General features: G+C 49.9%; 1 protein-coding gene and 1 non-coding gene across 2 annotated transcripts in view; both read right to left on the minus strand.

The window, feature by feature from the left end:
• FBH1 (F-box DNA helicase 1) overlaps nucleotides 1–13,900 on the minus strand; it is a 62,915-nt gene that overhangs the window by 11,899 nt on the left and 37,116 nt on the right. The gene's annotated exons all lie outside the window — the stretch shown is intronic.
• Nucleotides 13,408–13,593, minus strand: LOC132250469 (U2 spliceosomal RNA). The gene has a single exon (XR_009462199.1). It is a non-coding gene; the product is annotated as a U2 spliceosomal RNA (small nuclear RNA).

A 13,900-nucleotide genomic window follows, 5' to 3' on the forward strand; every position in this document is an offset into this window, starting at 1 on the left:
AGAAGGGGGCCAGCTGGGATCCCAGGGAAGGCCGCAGTAGGGGAAAGGACGTCTGGGCAGGTCGCTGGCTGACTGCCCGGCAGCTGCCAGCTGGTTCTGCAAAGCTTGGCCTTTCAGGGCGGATTTCTCACTGCAGTGAAACTCCGATCCTCATCCAGATCATCTCTGCTGCAGAACAATAAAGATAAGAGGAGACAAGAGTTCCCCTTTCCTCCTTTGCCTGCAGGAAACAGCCCTCCTTCTTCCTTCCCATAACTCTGATATGAGCAAAGAAAAGTTCTGAGCACCCCGTGGACATGAACTCGTGACCTCAGAAACATTTGCTTCTTTGGAAGATACAGATCATTCCCCTTTTTTCCCCGTCAGGTTTTTAAAGTCTTTCATTCCTCATGTTATGCATCTGCATTCAACAATGGTTTTCCTTTCACTGCTCCACAGCTTTTGCATTTGTTGCATTCACCATGCATTGGAAATGCGGGTGTTCATTCATCGTTCAGCATCTCAAACAAGTCAGGAAAAGGCTCACCTTCACTGCATGGATTCATTGACCATGCACTCTAAGGCCCCTGGCACATGCTACATTTATGATGTGAGTAACCAGTTAGCCTTGTCTTGAGTTGTTACCCAGCCATGTGCAATTAATGATGTGATTAAAAAAGGAACAAGCCACAAAGTTATTCAACAAAAAATGTGTAATAACTTTGTGGCTGGATCCTATCGTGCCATTAATTGAACGTGTGGTCAGGCACCATGCACTCCCATGGCTGGGAGCCCCATCAGCTGATCCCTGCTGTCAGCTGACCCCAGCCACCAGGTGACAGGGCTCCCAGATGCCTGCTTGCTGGTGCAGGGGGAGCCCAGGATCACAAGTGCAGGTGTGTTATGGTAGGAAGTGCGATTGTAGGGATCACACATCAGATTCTATGGTACCTTGACTTGCAGATGTGTTGGGCCTAAAAAGATCCAAATTTAGTGCTGTGTTCAAATCCTCACATGAGGTAGGATAAGAGCTTTGCATTATATCCCATACAGATCAACATCCACATGGTTGTAGTTATGAGTAGAGCTTTATACGCAAGCACATACATTGTCCACAGGTAGTTGTTGGTCTCAGAATAGGACCACAGCACATTCCTGATTCTGCCAGTTTAGTTGCATCTTTCCACAGAGGTCTCCCTCTCTGCTGGTTCAAAACATTCAGCAGGTCTAATCGGCCCACCTTCTCCCATCCATGCTCATGGCTCTCCTTCATGCTCAATGAACACTGAGCAGCACATAGTGAACAGCTCCAAGAGGAGGGATACCCACAGGTATTCCTTAAACATGCAACCTCCTTTATCTACCTGCCGTTCTTCCAAAAACGTATTCCACTGTCAGTCTGCAGCTAATTGGGATACAGTGAGACAGTGTCCTCTTCCATCTAAGGGTCCAGCAAAAAGCTTTCTTAAGCTTGGGAAGTAGAGGATGAACTGGGTTTTCCAGAATGAGTGAAGGAAGGGACATGCCATCAACATCCAGGGGAAACAGAAGTTGCATTCCTCACTGCAGGAAAAGGTCCAGAGTTTCTAAGGATCCTGGTGCCATAGACCCTTCCAGACTAGCCTATGTCGATACTGGCACACCTTCTCTGGAGAACAGCCAGGTCCTGCAGCAGAAATATCCCTTTCTGGCAATGAACTCCAAGCTGGCCAATGTGGACAAAGAATAGGCACAGTGCATCTCATTGGCCATCATATAATTTGCGAACCTCAGCTGTTCCAGTCCAACTATAAATTGCCTGCATGTTTCCTTAATTAGGGTCCAGAGGGACAACATTTTCTTGATAGCAATGCATGCCTCCCATATAAAAACCCAGAAGCCTGGCTAGCTCCTAACCAGTACCAATGAGACGCAGAAGCCATGGGATTGCACACATTTCTAGGATAGCAGCATCTTGCAGTTCTACCATCCCTGCTATCCCATGGTAGCCGGAGAAACCGGGACAGCTTCTGGAAGAAATGAGCTAGGAGTAGCCTGGGTTCAGTTTCAACCTCCACCCGCCCTGGGTGCCCAGGGATGGATCCAGGGGGGTGCAGTTGTACAGTTGCACCCCTCCACACCTTTGATTCCCATTCCACCAAAATATTAAAACCAACTGCCTGTGGCGAGGGCAGTGGCATTTCTATTCAGGCAATGCTGAGGGAGTCAATTGACTTCATGGCTCATTGTCATCTCCCTGGTTCCTGCTAATCTGTCTCCACTCCACATATGTTAATGAGCCTCTATCCTTTTTAATAGCCTTGAAGTTGCACTATTCAAATCATCCTTTCCTCTTCAATGTTGCTGTCTGTTAGCCATTCCTGATTGTCACAGGGTGGGGTCCTCGAGGATGGCCGTGATCTTCCCAAGACCCCCTTACCATGCCAAGTTGGCCCAATGGGCACCCTTGATCCTCGCTTGCCACGTCTTTGATGACAAAATATATATTTGGGAGGCTGCCTTTGACGCCCCCTTGGTCACGTTTAGCTGCGCACTCTGACCCTGTGCCCCTGGTAGGTCCTGCTCCAAGATAGATAGTACCACCGTTGTCTCGGGGAACCCTAGCCTTATGGGCTATGCATGGCTCCAACCACCCCTTTACCACGCCCCAAGCCTTGCAGATGGAATTGACGTTGTTCGGTCACGGCCTTGTTATAATGTGGCCCCTTGTCCTCTCTGGGTCCTGCGCTGCCCTGTCTGGCTCTGCGTCCTCTCTGGCGCTCGGGCTCTCTGCGGCCCTGGTCTCACTCGGTACCCCTTCTGGCACTTGTCAATGCCGCCCTCTCTCTGGCGCGTCTATCGCTGCTCCTTCTCTGGGGTTTCTCCCAGGCTGCCCCCTCTCTAGGGCTTCTCCAAGTGCTGCCCCCTCCTCTGGGCCTTCTCCACACCCGCACTGGGGCTTCTCATCAACGTCCCCTCTCTGGGGCTTCTCAACTGCCCCCCTCTCTGGGGCTGGGGTCAGTGCACCCTGAATGCTGCACCCTTGCTGGCGCTGGGGTCCCCACACTGCTGTGGGTCCCCTATGAGGTCTCCTCCAACCCCCTAATAGCCTCACCCAAACCACCAATATTAAACAGTAACCAAAACGCAAGCCCCTTGGCTATAACATAAACTGAAGTCACCCGGCTATAACGACGTTACTCAAAACACCCCATGGATGCTCCATCCTTTACCCGGCTCAGGCTGTACCTGCAGGCAGGCTTCTCCTCTCAGCTTTGCTCCAGGGAAGCTCCTTCCCCCCAGCTGCTGGTAGGGAACTGCCAGCCTGGCCTCAGCCCCTGGGTTTTATATGGGAGCCAGGCCCTGCCCCTTTCGGTCCGCTGACCGCTGGCAGGTGTGGGTCGCTTGCTAGCTCCCATTGCCCTGGCAACCAACAGCTGGGCTCCTTCTTCACTGCTAGGGCTCTTTTCCTAGCAGTTGCCCCTCTTTAGGAGCAGGGCACCTCAGTGCTCTGCGACACTGATAATGTCTCCCGCTCTCATTTCACAGCCCTGCTGACTGGTTTTACTCTAGCTATAAAGCTTAACTCATGCGTGCTCCTAGTAACTCAGGTGTAGAAATGACCAACAGCGAAGCATCTGTTGCGAGACAATGTCAAGATGCTCAAGAAGGCTCGATTTTGTTTTATGAATCTGACCACACTTAACTCGCTAGTGACTACAGGACAAATTACACGCTATCTTTTGGATATTTTGACTATATTTTGCCTCGTTGTGTTTTTTTTAAACACCATCTATAACCTAGCAAATTAGTGCACGTCCGCATAGTTATATTTGCTTTTGCTTTGATCTTAAGCTAAATAATGTAGTGCCATCCCCTGAATATCAGTGAAGCATCTAGTTCCTTTTTAACTGGAGAAAAATGTGTGTTGTGCTATATGCCACACCATCTGCACCCCACTTTTCAAAAGCCTCATCCCATTTTGTTGCTCTGTGACTTTTGCTCTGCCCATAGCAGCCTGTGGTCATTCGTCCCTGCGAGCCCACCACGCTTGCCAACATTTCCCGGGGAGTTTTGACAGAGCTGCCAACTCCAGAAAATACAGGCGTGGGTGAAAGCAGGAGGAATTGTGGGAACTATTTCATACGAAAATAAAACCCTGGGAGTCCATCGACTCCTGGTAGGTGTCCAACCACATGCGATGGGGGCAATTGCCCAGAGCGAAAACAAAAGCACAGGGCTGTTTTCATGAGACCACCGAGAGCTTGCCCAGAAATCCTGCTTATGACCTAAGAGAAACATCGTTTTTACCAAGGATGATGCGGAGGTGTGTGTGAATGCCCATAAAGCTACCCCAAGCCTGCAACAGCTTCCCAGCCCAGATACACACTCCTATGGCCCTGCCTGAGGTCGCTGGGAAAGTAAATGGAGCATGAGTCATGCTGAGAGGCAGCGGGGAGTGTCTGGCAGCCTGAGCACCCGTGTTATTAGGAAACGAGATAAGGCCTCCGTTGGCACAGGAACGCTCTTTTCCATGGCACTCCTCATTCTTGGCCCCATGGGCCCAATTCCAGCATCCGCAGCTCAGTGCCAACAGGCATCGTGCCTTGTACCAGTCCAGGGTCTAGCTGCCAACCCGTAATGCCCCATCTAGAGTGTTTGCCCGCCGTAGCTCTTCAAACAGTGAGAAGCCAAGTCCTAGAAGCCATCGCTAGCTCCCTTCCTGGCTACCCCTCTACTACCCTCGCAGATCCAGCAACTTGCATTTAGCTCAATACTCTCTGCAGAAGTGTTTATAAGCCCTTTTGCTTTCTCTACCCTTAGACTTAAGCCCCACATCCAGGTGTGATGCAACAGCTTTATTGCCCTCTGCCTTGGGGCAGGCAGGTAGATGGCAGCACCTCCCAAAGCAAGTCATCATCTAGACACTGGCCAGCCTTGGTGGATACTGAGCTGGACAGGCTGTATGGCAGATAGGCTTTAAGGCCAAGGGTCCTGGAGCAATGTCCAGCTCTTATACGGGAGGTGCTATGGATCTTTTAATCCCAGCACCACCACGAACCCATGGCGCGCTGCCCTGGAGCGTGGCTCAGCCCAGCCAGCTCTCAGTGCCAGGCCAGGGGGTTCATGTGAGTAAGCTTCATTTTCCTGTTTTACCCAGCTGAGTGAGCAGCCTTGTTCTGAGTGCCAAGGTCCCAAGGATGCCAGCTTGAAGGGCAACCCTGCACAAGACTAGGCCACTTGTTTAGGAGTTAGGTGACTAATTTTAGGTGCCTACTTTTGAAGAGGTTGGGATCCGTCTCCTGTTGATAGGCATGGCCGGGCTCAGGGTGCAGGATGCACACAAGACTGGAAGGGAACGCCTAGGCCTTTTAAGTCCAGACCCCTACAAACATAGGCAAGCATAGCATAGACCGGGGCATCCAAATTCAGCCAGCCAGCGACTGTGCACTGTGTGGTTGGCCCTTCTAGGGCACACCCCTATAGTGGCACCCCCCACCTCGAAGAGTTGTGCTTGGCAGGACCCAAGCGAGCTACAAGAACATGACTTTGTAGGAGGAGGAATAAATAAGGCGGTGACTGTAAAAGGATCCATACAGCTTTCCATACCCAGCAAAGATGGTGCCACGCAGATGCAGAACCTCACATCAGCTCCTCTGGTTACTTTGCAGGGTGGTCGCTGAAATAGGTGATGCATGGGGAAGGGGTGTGCGTATGTGTGTGTATGCTCATGTGCGTGCATGTACAGGAGGGTGGGTATCATTCCAAGTATTCACTGGCCCTTGGTTGGCATGATTCACGTAACTTACCCCTTTTAGGCATGTCTCTGCCCAGCTCATGCTGACACCACTCCAATTTGCATTTATATGTATTATTAATCGCTCCAGCATCATCCCTTGGGGAGGGGACAGTCTACCCCATGCAAGGACTGACATGCTGCCGGCCATCAGAAACATGGTACAGAATGACATGTAAGCCCTGGGACTTGGGGAGGCACATATGAACATACCCACAGACAGCAAGTCATGCAAACAGCCCCCTTTGCCATACAGCCTTTGTAACAGTTCCCCATCAGCTCAGCACCCCAGCTGCAGAGAGTGGATGAAAGGACCAGAATCTGTATTCCCCAGGAAGGAACAGGATGCCTTCTAAGTATGCTCCCAGCTGTGTTGCTAGTTGTATTTCTGAATCATATTTGAATGAACTCACCCACGCATAGTAAAACAGGGCTTCCCCTGCTTGGCAATCACAAAGCCCCAGAGCAACAATAGAGAGCACTGCACCACCGGGACACAGAAGCAAATGAGAGCGACAGATGAATCACACGGGGGCATTTCACAAATCCTGGCAGTGAAACAAAATGCAGCGCTACCCATTATACGTCGAGGGAGCAGCTGCTAAAACGTCAATCTCATTGTGTGTCTGTGCCGCGCCGTGGTGAAATGACCTCCCTTTCTGGCAGCAGACATTTCATTTCAAATTGCTGCTATGTTACAGACAAACAAGACCATTACATTGTTTTTTAAAAAATATTTGTACATCCCATGCACAATAGGCACAGTTCTTATTCCCTCTTTATTACCACGCCTAGCATAGAGGGTCAACACGGGAAGATTTTCTTTTTTTAAGCAAGCACTAGGGGCCAAGATCACATTAAGTTATTTGGTTATAAGTGACACTTATGTGTCTAAAAGCCCTGGTAGATGTTATATTTACGGTGCAATTCGTAGGTTAATAGTGCAATAAACTGCAACGTGCCAATGTTCAGCCAATTTATGGCATGATAAAAATGACAAACCAGCCACAAAGATGCTCCCCATTTAATGTGGATCATCTTCGTGGTTGGCTTCTGTGATGCTTTACACTGAATATGTGGTATATGTGCTGGACCCAGGGCTGTCCCCTGCCTGAGCTGGATACACAGAATCACAGAAAATGAGGGTTGAAGGGACCTCAGGGGGGCGCATCAGTCCAACCCCCTGCTCAAAGCAGGACCAGCCCCAACTACATCATCCCAGCCAGGGCTTTGTCTAGCTAAACCTCCAAGGATGGAGACTGCACCACCTCTCTGGGTAACCTGTTACAGTGTTTTATTACCCTCCTTGTGAGAAAGTTTTGCCTAATATCCAACCTCAACTTCCCTTGCTGCAACTTGAGCCCGCTGCCCTTCACCTGCTGGCAACGCTCCTATCAATGCAGCCCAGGATGCCGGTAGCCTTCTTGGCAACAAGGGCACACTGCTGGCTCATATCCATCTTACTGTCTGCTGTAACCCCCAGGTCTTTTCTGCACAGCTGCTGCCCAGCCCATTAGCCCCCAGCCAGCACCAGTGTATGGGATTGCTCCACCCTAAGTGCAGGACTTTGCACTTGTCCTTGTTGAACCTCATGAGATTCCTTTTGGTTCAATCCTCCAATTTCTTTAGGCCTCCCTAGGAGCATCTATAAAATCGCCATACAGCGACATAGTGACACGCTATCACCATACAGCATGCTACAGTGACATAGCAATCACATGCGTTCACACATGATCATCAGCTATGCCGCCATAGTGGCACACTCCCCATGTATAGCGCACTCCAACAGCGACACGCTGGTGAAACCTAAGCGTGTGCTGTGCACATGGCACAGTACCCACCCATACTGCACCGTGCTTTAGTCATTTCTAAAGGAAGTAACAACGCATGGCGCCATAACATCATTGCCATACGGCCACATGTACACGCACTCTCTGAATCCTAGCCCTACCCTCCAGTGTATCTACAACCCCCACAACACCCTCTGAGCTTGATGCTTCAGCCAGTTTTCTATCCATCTTACAGTCCATCTATCCAGCCCATACTTCCTTAGCTGGCCTGTAAGAATGCTGTGGGAGGCTGTGTCAAAAACCTTGCTAAAGTCAAGGTACACCACCGGTCTCCCTGCACCCACAGATCCAGTCACCTCATCCTAGAAGGCAATCAGGTTGGTCAGGCATGACTTGCCCCTGGTGTATCCATGCTGACTGCTCCTAATCACCTTCTTCTCCTCTAAGTGCTTGGAAATGGATTCCTTGAGGACCCACTCCATGACTTTTCCAGTGACCGAGGTGGAACTGTAGTTCTCTGGATCTTCCTTTTTTCCTTTCTTAAATATGAGCACTATATTTGCCCTTTTCCAATCATCCAGGACCTCTCCTGATCACCATGAGTTTTCAAAGGTGATGGCCAATGGCTCTGCAATCACATTGGCCAACTCCCTCAGCACCCTCGGGTGCCTCCTGTCCAGCCCCATGGACCTGTATGTGTCTGGCTTTTCTAAATAGTCCCTAACCTGTTCTTTTGCCACAGTTGGCTGCCAGCCCATGCCTGATCCCCAGAACTGGGCAGGAAGAAGTGCCAGGTCCTGGCAGTTGTATGGTTAGGATCTGAGAAATTTTATGTTGGATCCCCAAAACTGTGTGCCCTGCCAGTATGTGTCATACTCATCATATTAACACCTGAAAAGGGCCTTACTTTGGTCTGTAGGAGACTGACAGAAGACAAGGCAAACAAGGATATGAACCAGCTATTTAAAGTAACCTACATTGGGCTTAAATAACTGCCCTGACTCAAAGAAAGTTGCAAGCACTTCCCAGTAGGCCCAGTTTTCAAGCCACTGGTAACAGGCCTTTGGGCAATGTCTAGGCCATCTCAGAGTGATGCATCTCTAAAATTCCCATTTGAAGACCCAAGATGAAATATCATTAAAAACAGGACCCGATTCCTTTATATTTCTGAGTAAATGCATTTGGGTATAAGTCTGCGTGTGCTACGATAATAGTATTACTTGAACAGGACTGGTAACAATGTTTCCATGCAAGCCACTGGGTTATTTAATTAAAAAAATGATGGTGAGAAGCGGCAGAAAGCTTGGGTTTCCAAACAAACATCGAACACCCCCAAACCGAAGCAAACTTGACCCAAAGTTAAACTATTTGGTTTCTGCCCAGCCCTGGCAGTGGCTCACAGAAGCTGTCGTTCAGCAGCCTCGTGCTCCCAGCTATGCCACAACTACGATGCTGCCATGATGGACCACCTCCCTTCACCAAGAGAAGAGGCTGTGATGCACCCTGGGAAAGGTCATCCAAGCGTGGAGCCAGGCCAAGGGAGGGGATGGGCTCAATTTTTTGTGGACAGCGAGGAATTTTCAGCAGAAATGTTCCCCCGCGCATTGCACCGCCTCTCGGATAGAGCCGTTACTTGGTGCCTTCTGGCACTAGCTCTCAGAAGGCACTTTTCACTGGCAGGACATATCATGATTCACCCATTTCACAAGGGAAGAAACTTGGACCCAGAGAGGTTCCAGGAGGTCACATGAGCCACACTGACACTGTCTTTCCTCCTCGTGTATTCACCATGTGACAACACCCTGTAACCCTTGGAAGGTAACTACCCAGTCCACCCAAGGATCTGGGTGACTCACTGCTATCTTGTTTGTGACACTGGTTTTATAAGACAGAGTAGGGAGAGTGCCAGAGCACAGGGCTTGGGGCCAGGAAAAAGCTCTTTTAGTCAGATGTGCGGTGATCTAAGAGAAGAAAAATTCTGCACATTCGACTCCTTCCTACCATGGCATGGGAATAAGAAATGTCATTGGGATCTGGTGAAGTTTCGGTTTTTCTTTGAAAGCCATGAGGCCATGTGGAAACCACAGACACAATGTTGTAGCGTTCATAGCAAACAAGTGGCTCAAGGAAGGAGCGGTTCTGTCTGGCTTTATTTCCTTGCTTGCCCTGAGCGTGCAGCAGTGTTGCATACAGAGCCACAGAGCTGACCCTCAAAACCGACGTAAATCCCAAGTGCAGAACCAAATCCAGTTAAAACAGACTTATTGCATCTATCGGCCAGAAATGACGTGTGTCCGATTCTCCCCATGCCCCAACTTTCCTCCTTTAGCAACGTACGAGATGCTCCACGCGTCTACCCCAGACTCCCGTGGCCAAGAGCAGATGCTAAGGGTATGTAGGGCCTGGCCAACCTCATCTATCCCATGCTCCCCTTCCCTTACAGCTCTTTAGAGCACCAAGAGAACAAGCCATGAAACGCTTGTGGAAGCTGCTCTTCTGGCCTCAAAAGGAAGGCCTGTAGGCCTTAATTCTCCATCCATAAAATAGACATAAGGCCCTAATGCAAATCCATTAAGATGGAAGTGCACACAGAGCAGAAAAAGGGACCAGAAATGATCCAATATTCCTAGATTGCACCTTGCATCTCCAGACACTCAACATGCCTTTCAACCCTGTTTTATAGACAACCAGGCTCTGGACCAGAGGCTGGCCCTCCATTAATGCTAAACTAGAACAAGACCCCAGGAGTTCCTGAAATGCAGTTCAATGTTCAGCGCCTTCCCGTCTCTGATATATGTGACCCAAACACTAGGAGCGCCTGTAAGAACAGCAAACATTGGGAGGGGAAAAAAAGCAAACACACTGCCGACGAGCTGTTTCACAAAGAAACATAACGTTAATGATTTCTTCTGCCTCGTTTCAGGCACTCCACACCCGTGTGAAGAATGGCGTTCACCCCACATTCGCCTTCATGCCTGGGAAGGGTTCATAGCCGACTCCAGGGAAGTTTGTGATGGGAGAAGGAGGCAGAGGGCCCAGTGTCGGAGGATGGAAACCACAGGGTTGGGGTACATCAGGCAGAGCAGGTCTCTGGTTTCGTGGGACAGCGCTTGCCGGTTGAAGTCCACCTACTGGGCCCGTTATCCAGGCATTGTTACAGATGCCGCAAGCACCGGCTTTGAGAAGCTGCCTGCGGGCTCCCAACTGGTGGATCATTGGTCTACCCATCCAAAGGGCATAGGTTCAGTCCCTGCCTCCACCAAGCTTTACTTCTGCAGTGCCCTTCCCTATTGTTTCTCGTGTCCTCTTTACCATTAAACCTCTTGTATCCTTCTTTACCATTCAACAAGCCCAGATCCCGATGTTGAACAAACCTGCTGGCCCCCCCACATGCACAAGGACCCTTTTAGCGTGCCTTCAAGCCAGAGGAAAGGATGATTGGTTTTGCAGGGGTGCCAAGAGGGTTCCCGCAGAGACAGCGCTGCACAAACCCATAGCAAGAAACAGACCCTCTGCTCCAAAAAAGCTCATTGTCAAGACAAGAATTGGTGAGTATTTATTCACCAAGGCGCCCCCGGGGGTTACAAGAAACAATGGCCACAAGCTAGCAGAGAGCAGATTTAGATTGGACATTAGGAAGAACTTCTTCACAGTTCGAGTGGCCAAGGTCTGGAACGGGCTCCCAAGGGAGGTGGTGCTCTCCCCTACCCTGGGGGTCTTCAAAAGGAGGTTAGACGAGTATCTAGCTGGGGTCATCTAGACCCAGCACTCTTTCCTGCTTATGCAGGGGGTCGGACTTGATGATCTATTGAGGTCCCTTCCGACCCTAACATCTAACATCTATGAATCTATAAGACGCAGCAAGTGTGGATGAGAAATGTAGGTGAGGTGGGATGACTTCCCACAGCCACGTAGGAAAGGGCCAGGGATGGGAGTGGAACCCAGGTCTCCTGATGCCCGGTCCAACGATGAGGGCTACAGCCCTCTTGAAGCAATACCTTGTTCAAGGGGGACGTTGGTACTTAAATACGCTCTTGCCCTAGGCTGCTGGGAATGCATGGGATGCCCCACGGGCCCACCCGGCCTCTCACAGGACCTCTCTGCTAAGATTTTGGCTGCACTTCTCCCTGAACCTCTTCTTTTATGCACTCCCCATCCGCGGCCCCACCAAGTCCTGGGACCTCCCAGTCAATCTCCTCCTGGCTCTGGCCAAACTCGCCATCTATCCAAGAAGAAGGCTGTGGCTGGAGGGGAACCCCAGTGACTTTCTATCCTTTTTCCTTTCTAGCCTTTTTCTATCACTCCTTCGCTCGTGTGTCTGGGTAGTTTCACTGGGGGGCGTCCACCGGCTCCATGAAGTCGGCTGAGGGGCAGCAGGCGCCGGCTGGCACGCTTTGCTTGGCGTTGCTCTTGGGAACACTCATTAACCTGTGACCCATGCTCCCATCCTTGTTTTCTCTTTAGTTGTCCCAGGGAATGAGTTACTTTATCTCTAGCAGTCTCACGCTAGCAGTCTCCCTGATCAGGAAGGCTTCAAGAGCCCTTTGGTAGGCTTACGCTCACATTTCTCGGGGCATAACAAATCGGCCCGTCACCCATGGGGGCAGAGAGCAGATGCTACGAGGCAAGAGTATATATGCAAGTATAGATGATTTCCAAAGAGTTTGTTTTCCAAATTGCCTAAGCGCTGAACGTAGGAGCAGCATGTGGACAAACGCAGTCTAAATTGGCTGCCGCTCCCTTGCTTCAGTTTGCAGACTTTAAAAGTCCACCTGCGTCCCCATCGATGTGTTACAGTACAACCTGCATACTTCGTGGGGTTTGGTTCCTTCCTTCCCGATCCTCCCGACAATGCTAAGGGTTCGTGAAGTATCCTGGGACATTCAAAGCCCCTGCAAACAGCTGTGCAGGATGGCTCAGGTGACTGCAGCTGGGCACCGCTTCTCCAACCGCCCGGGACTGCTGAGGAGGGAGCTGGGCCCTTGGAAGTGAAAGTTTCAGGAAAATCAAGCAGCTAACTCTTAAATGGACATCATTTCTGCCAGGCTCAGAAATACAGCCCAGGGCCTACCAGGTCTCTCTCTCCCTGTCATAAGGCATCACTCAAAGTCAGCACCTGTGTCAGAAAGGCAGGGAGCGCTCATACTTCCACCTTGGGGTGAAGGATGATCATTTAAATGCTTCCAGCAAAAATAGGCAGGAAGCCCCTGAAAAACTGTACCCAAAAGCTTGGCCAACATCACCTCCAACGATATCGTTGGTCCAACAGAAGGAATTGCCAAAAAAATCCTCTCCCAGCTACTTGCCAGCCTACAAGATGCGTCTTTGCTCTGTAATGTTTGTCATCTACTGCTGCCATCTAGCGACCGGCTCTCTCTACACTGCAGTTTGATCCCAAGTTCTTTCTTTTAACTCATTTAGAAATTAAATGCAGGCTTACAGTACTCCAGGATAGGGCTAGGTCAGTCCTCATAGCTCACCTGTACCGAAAACCAAGTCTCTCAAGTGGCTACCCCCTGTACAATTCACGTGGGACCCTTCCTTCTGCAGGATCTCAACCCCTTGACAGAGGCAGCCAAGTAGCATAAGAGCCGCACACAGTAAACTCATCATCCCGCGGCAGCATCCTACCACAGGAAGCAACAGTGGTTAGATCAACACTCAGCGCTACTGTGCTGCTCTATGGGCTCACATGGGACAGATTATCTTGGACCACAGAAGCCACGCAGGGATTTTAAGCCTCTTCAAGGCTCCTGACAGCCAGCAGGAAAAGGCTGCTGGGCACCAAGTTACTATTAAACCCCCCAGACATCTCCAAAAACAATGGTAAGTTCTGTCTTTAATACTGCCACGTCTTCTCCGAAGGGGTGCACCGCTCCTGGAAGCAGTGGCGCTAATTGGGCTAACCAGGCCGATGCATGGAGGGGACGGAGCAAGCTCTGATTCCACCTCCAGAACCAAAATTGGCCGAACACGCAGCCCTCCGTGGAGGATGCATCAGATATCACAGCTAATGAGAATAGATTTGGGGTTTTTTGGAAAAAATATATTTCTGTGTACATACAGATGCATGTATATATATACATACATACATATACACACACATTAGTTATATACACACACAGGATCAAGCAAAAGCTTTTCTTCACACACCTTAAACCACATTAAAGCCAATAAAAACACACTTGAGGACCCATGCTCCCATGCACCCCTCTTCAGCCCTTTCCTTGACGCAATTGCAGTCTCTTAGTCCTAGCCCCAATTTTAGGGTTTACATTCTCAGCTGATAATTTAAAAAAAAAAAAAAGAAAATATAGCTATCTCTCTCTATATATCTATATATATATTTAGTTAT

This window comes from Alligator mississippiensis, chromosome 4, assembly GCF_030867095.1.
Source record: "Alligator mississippiensis isolate rAllMis1 chromosome 4, rAllMis1, whole genome shotgun sequence".
NCBI lineage: Eukaryota > Metazoa > Chordata > Crocodylia > Alligatoridae > Alligator > Alligator mississippiensis.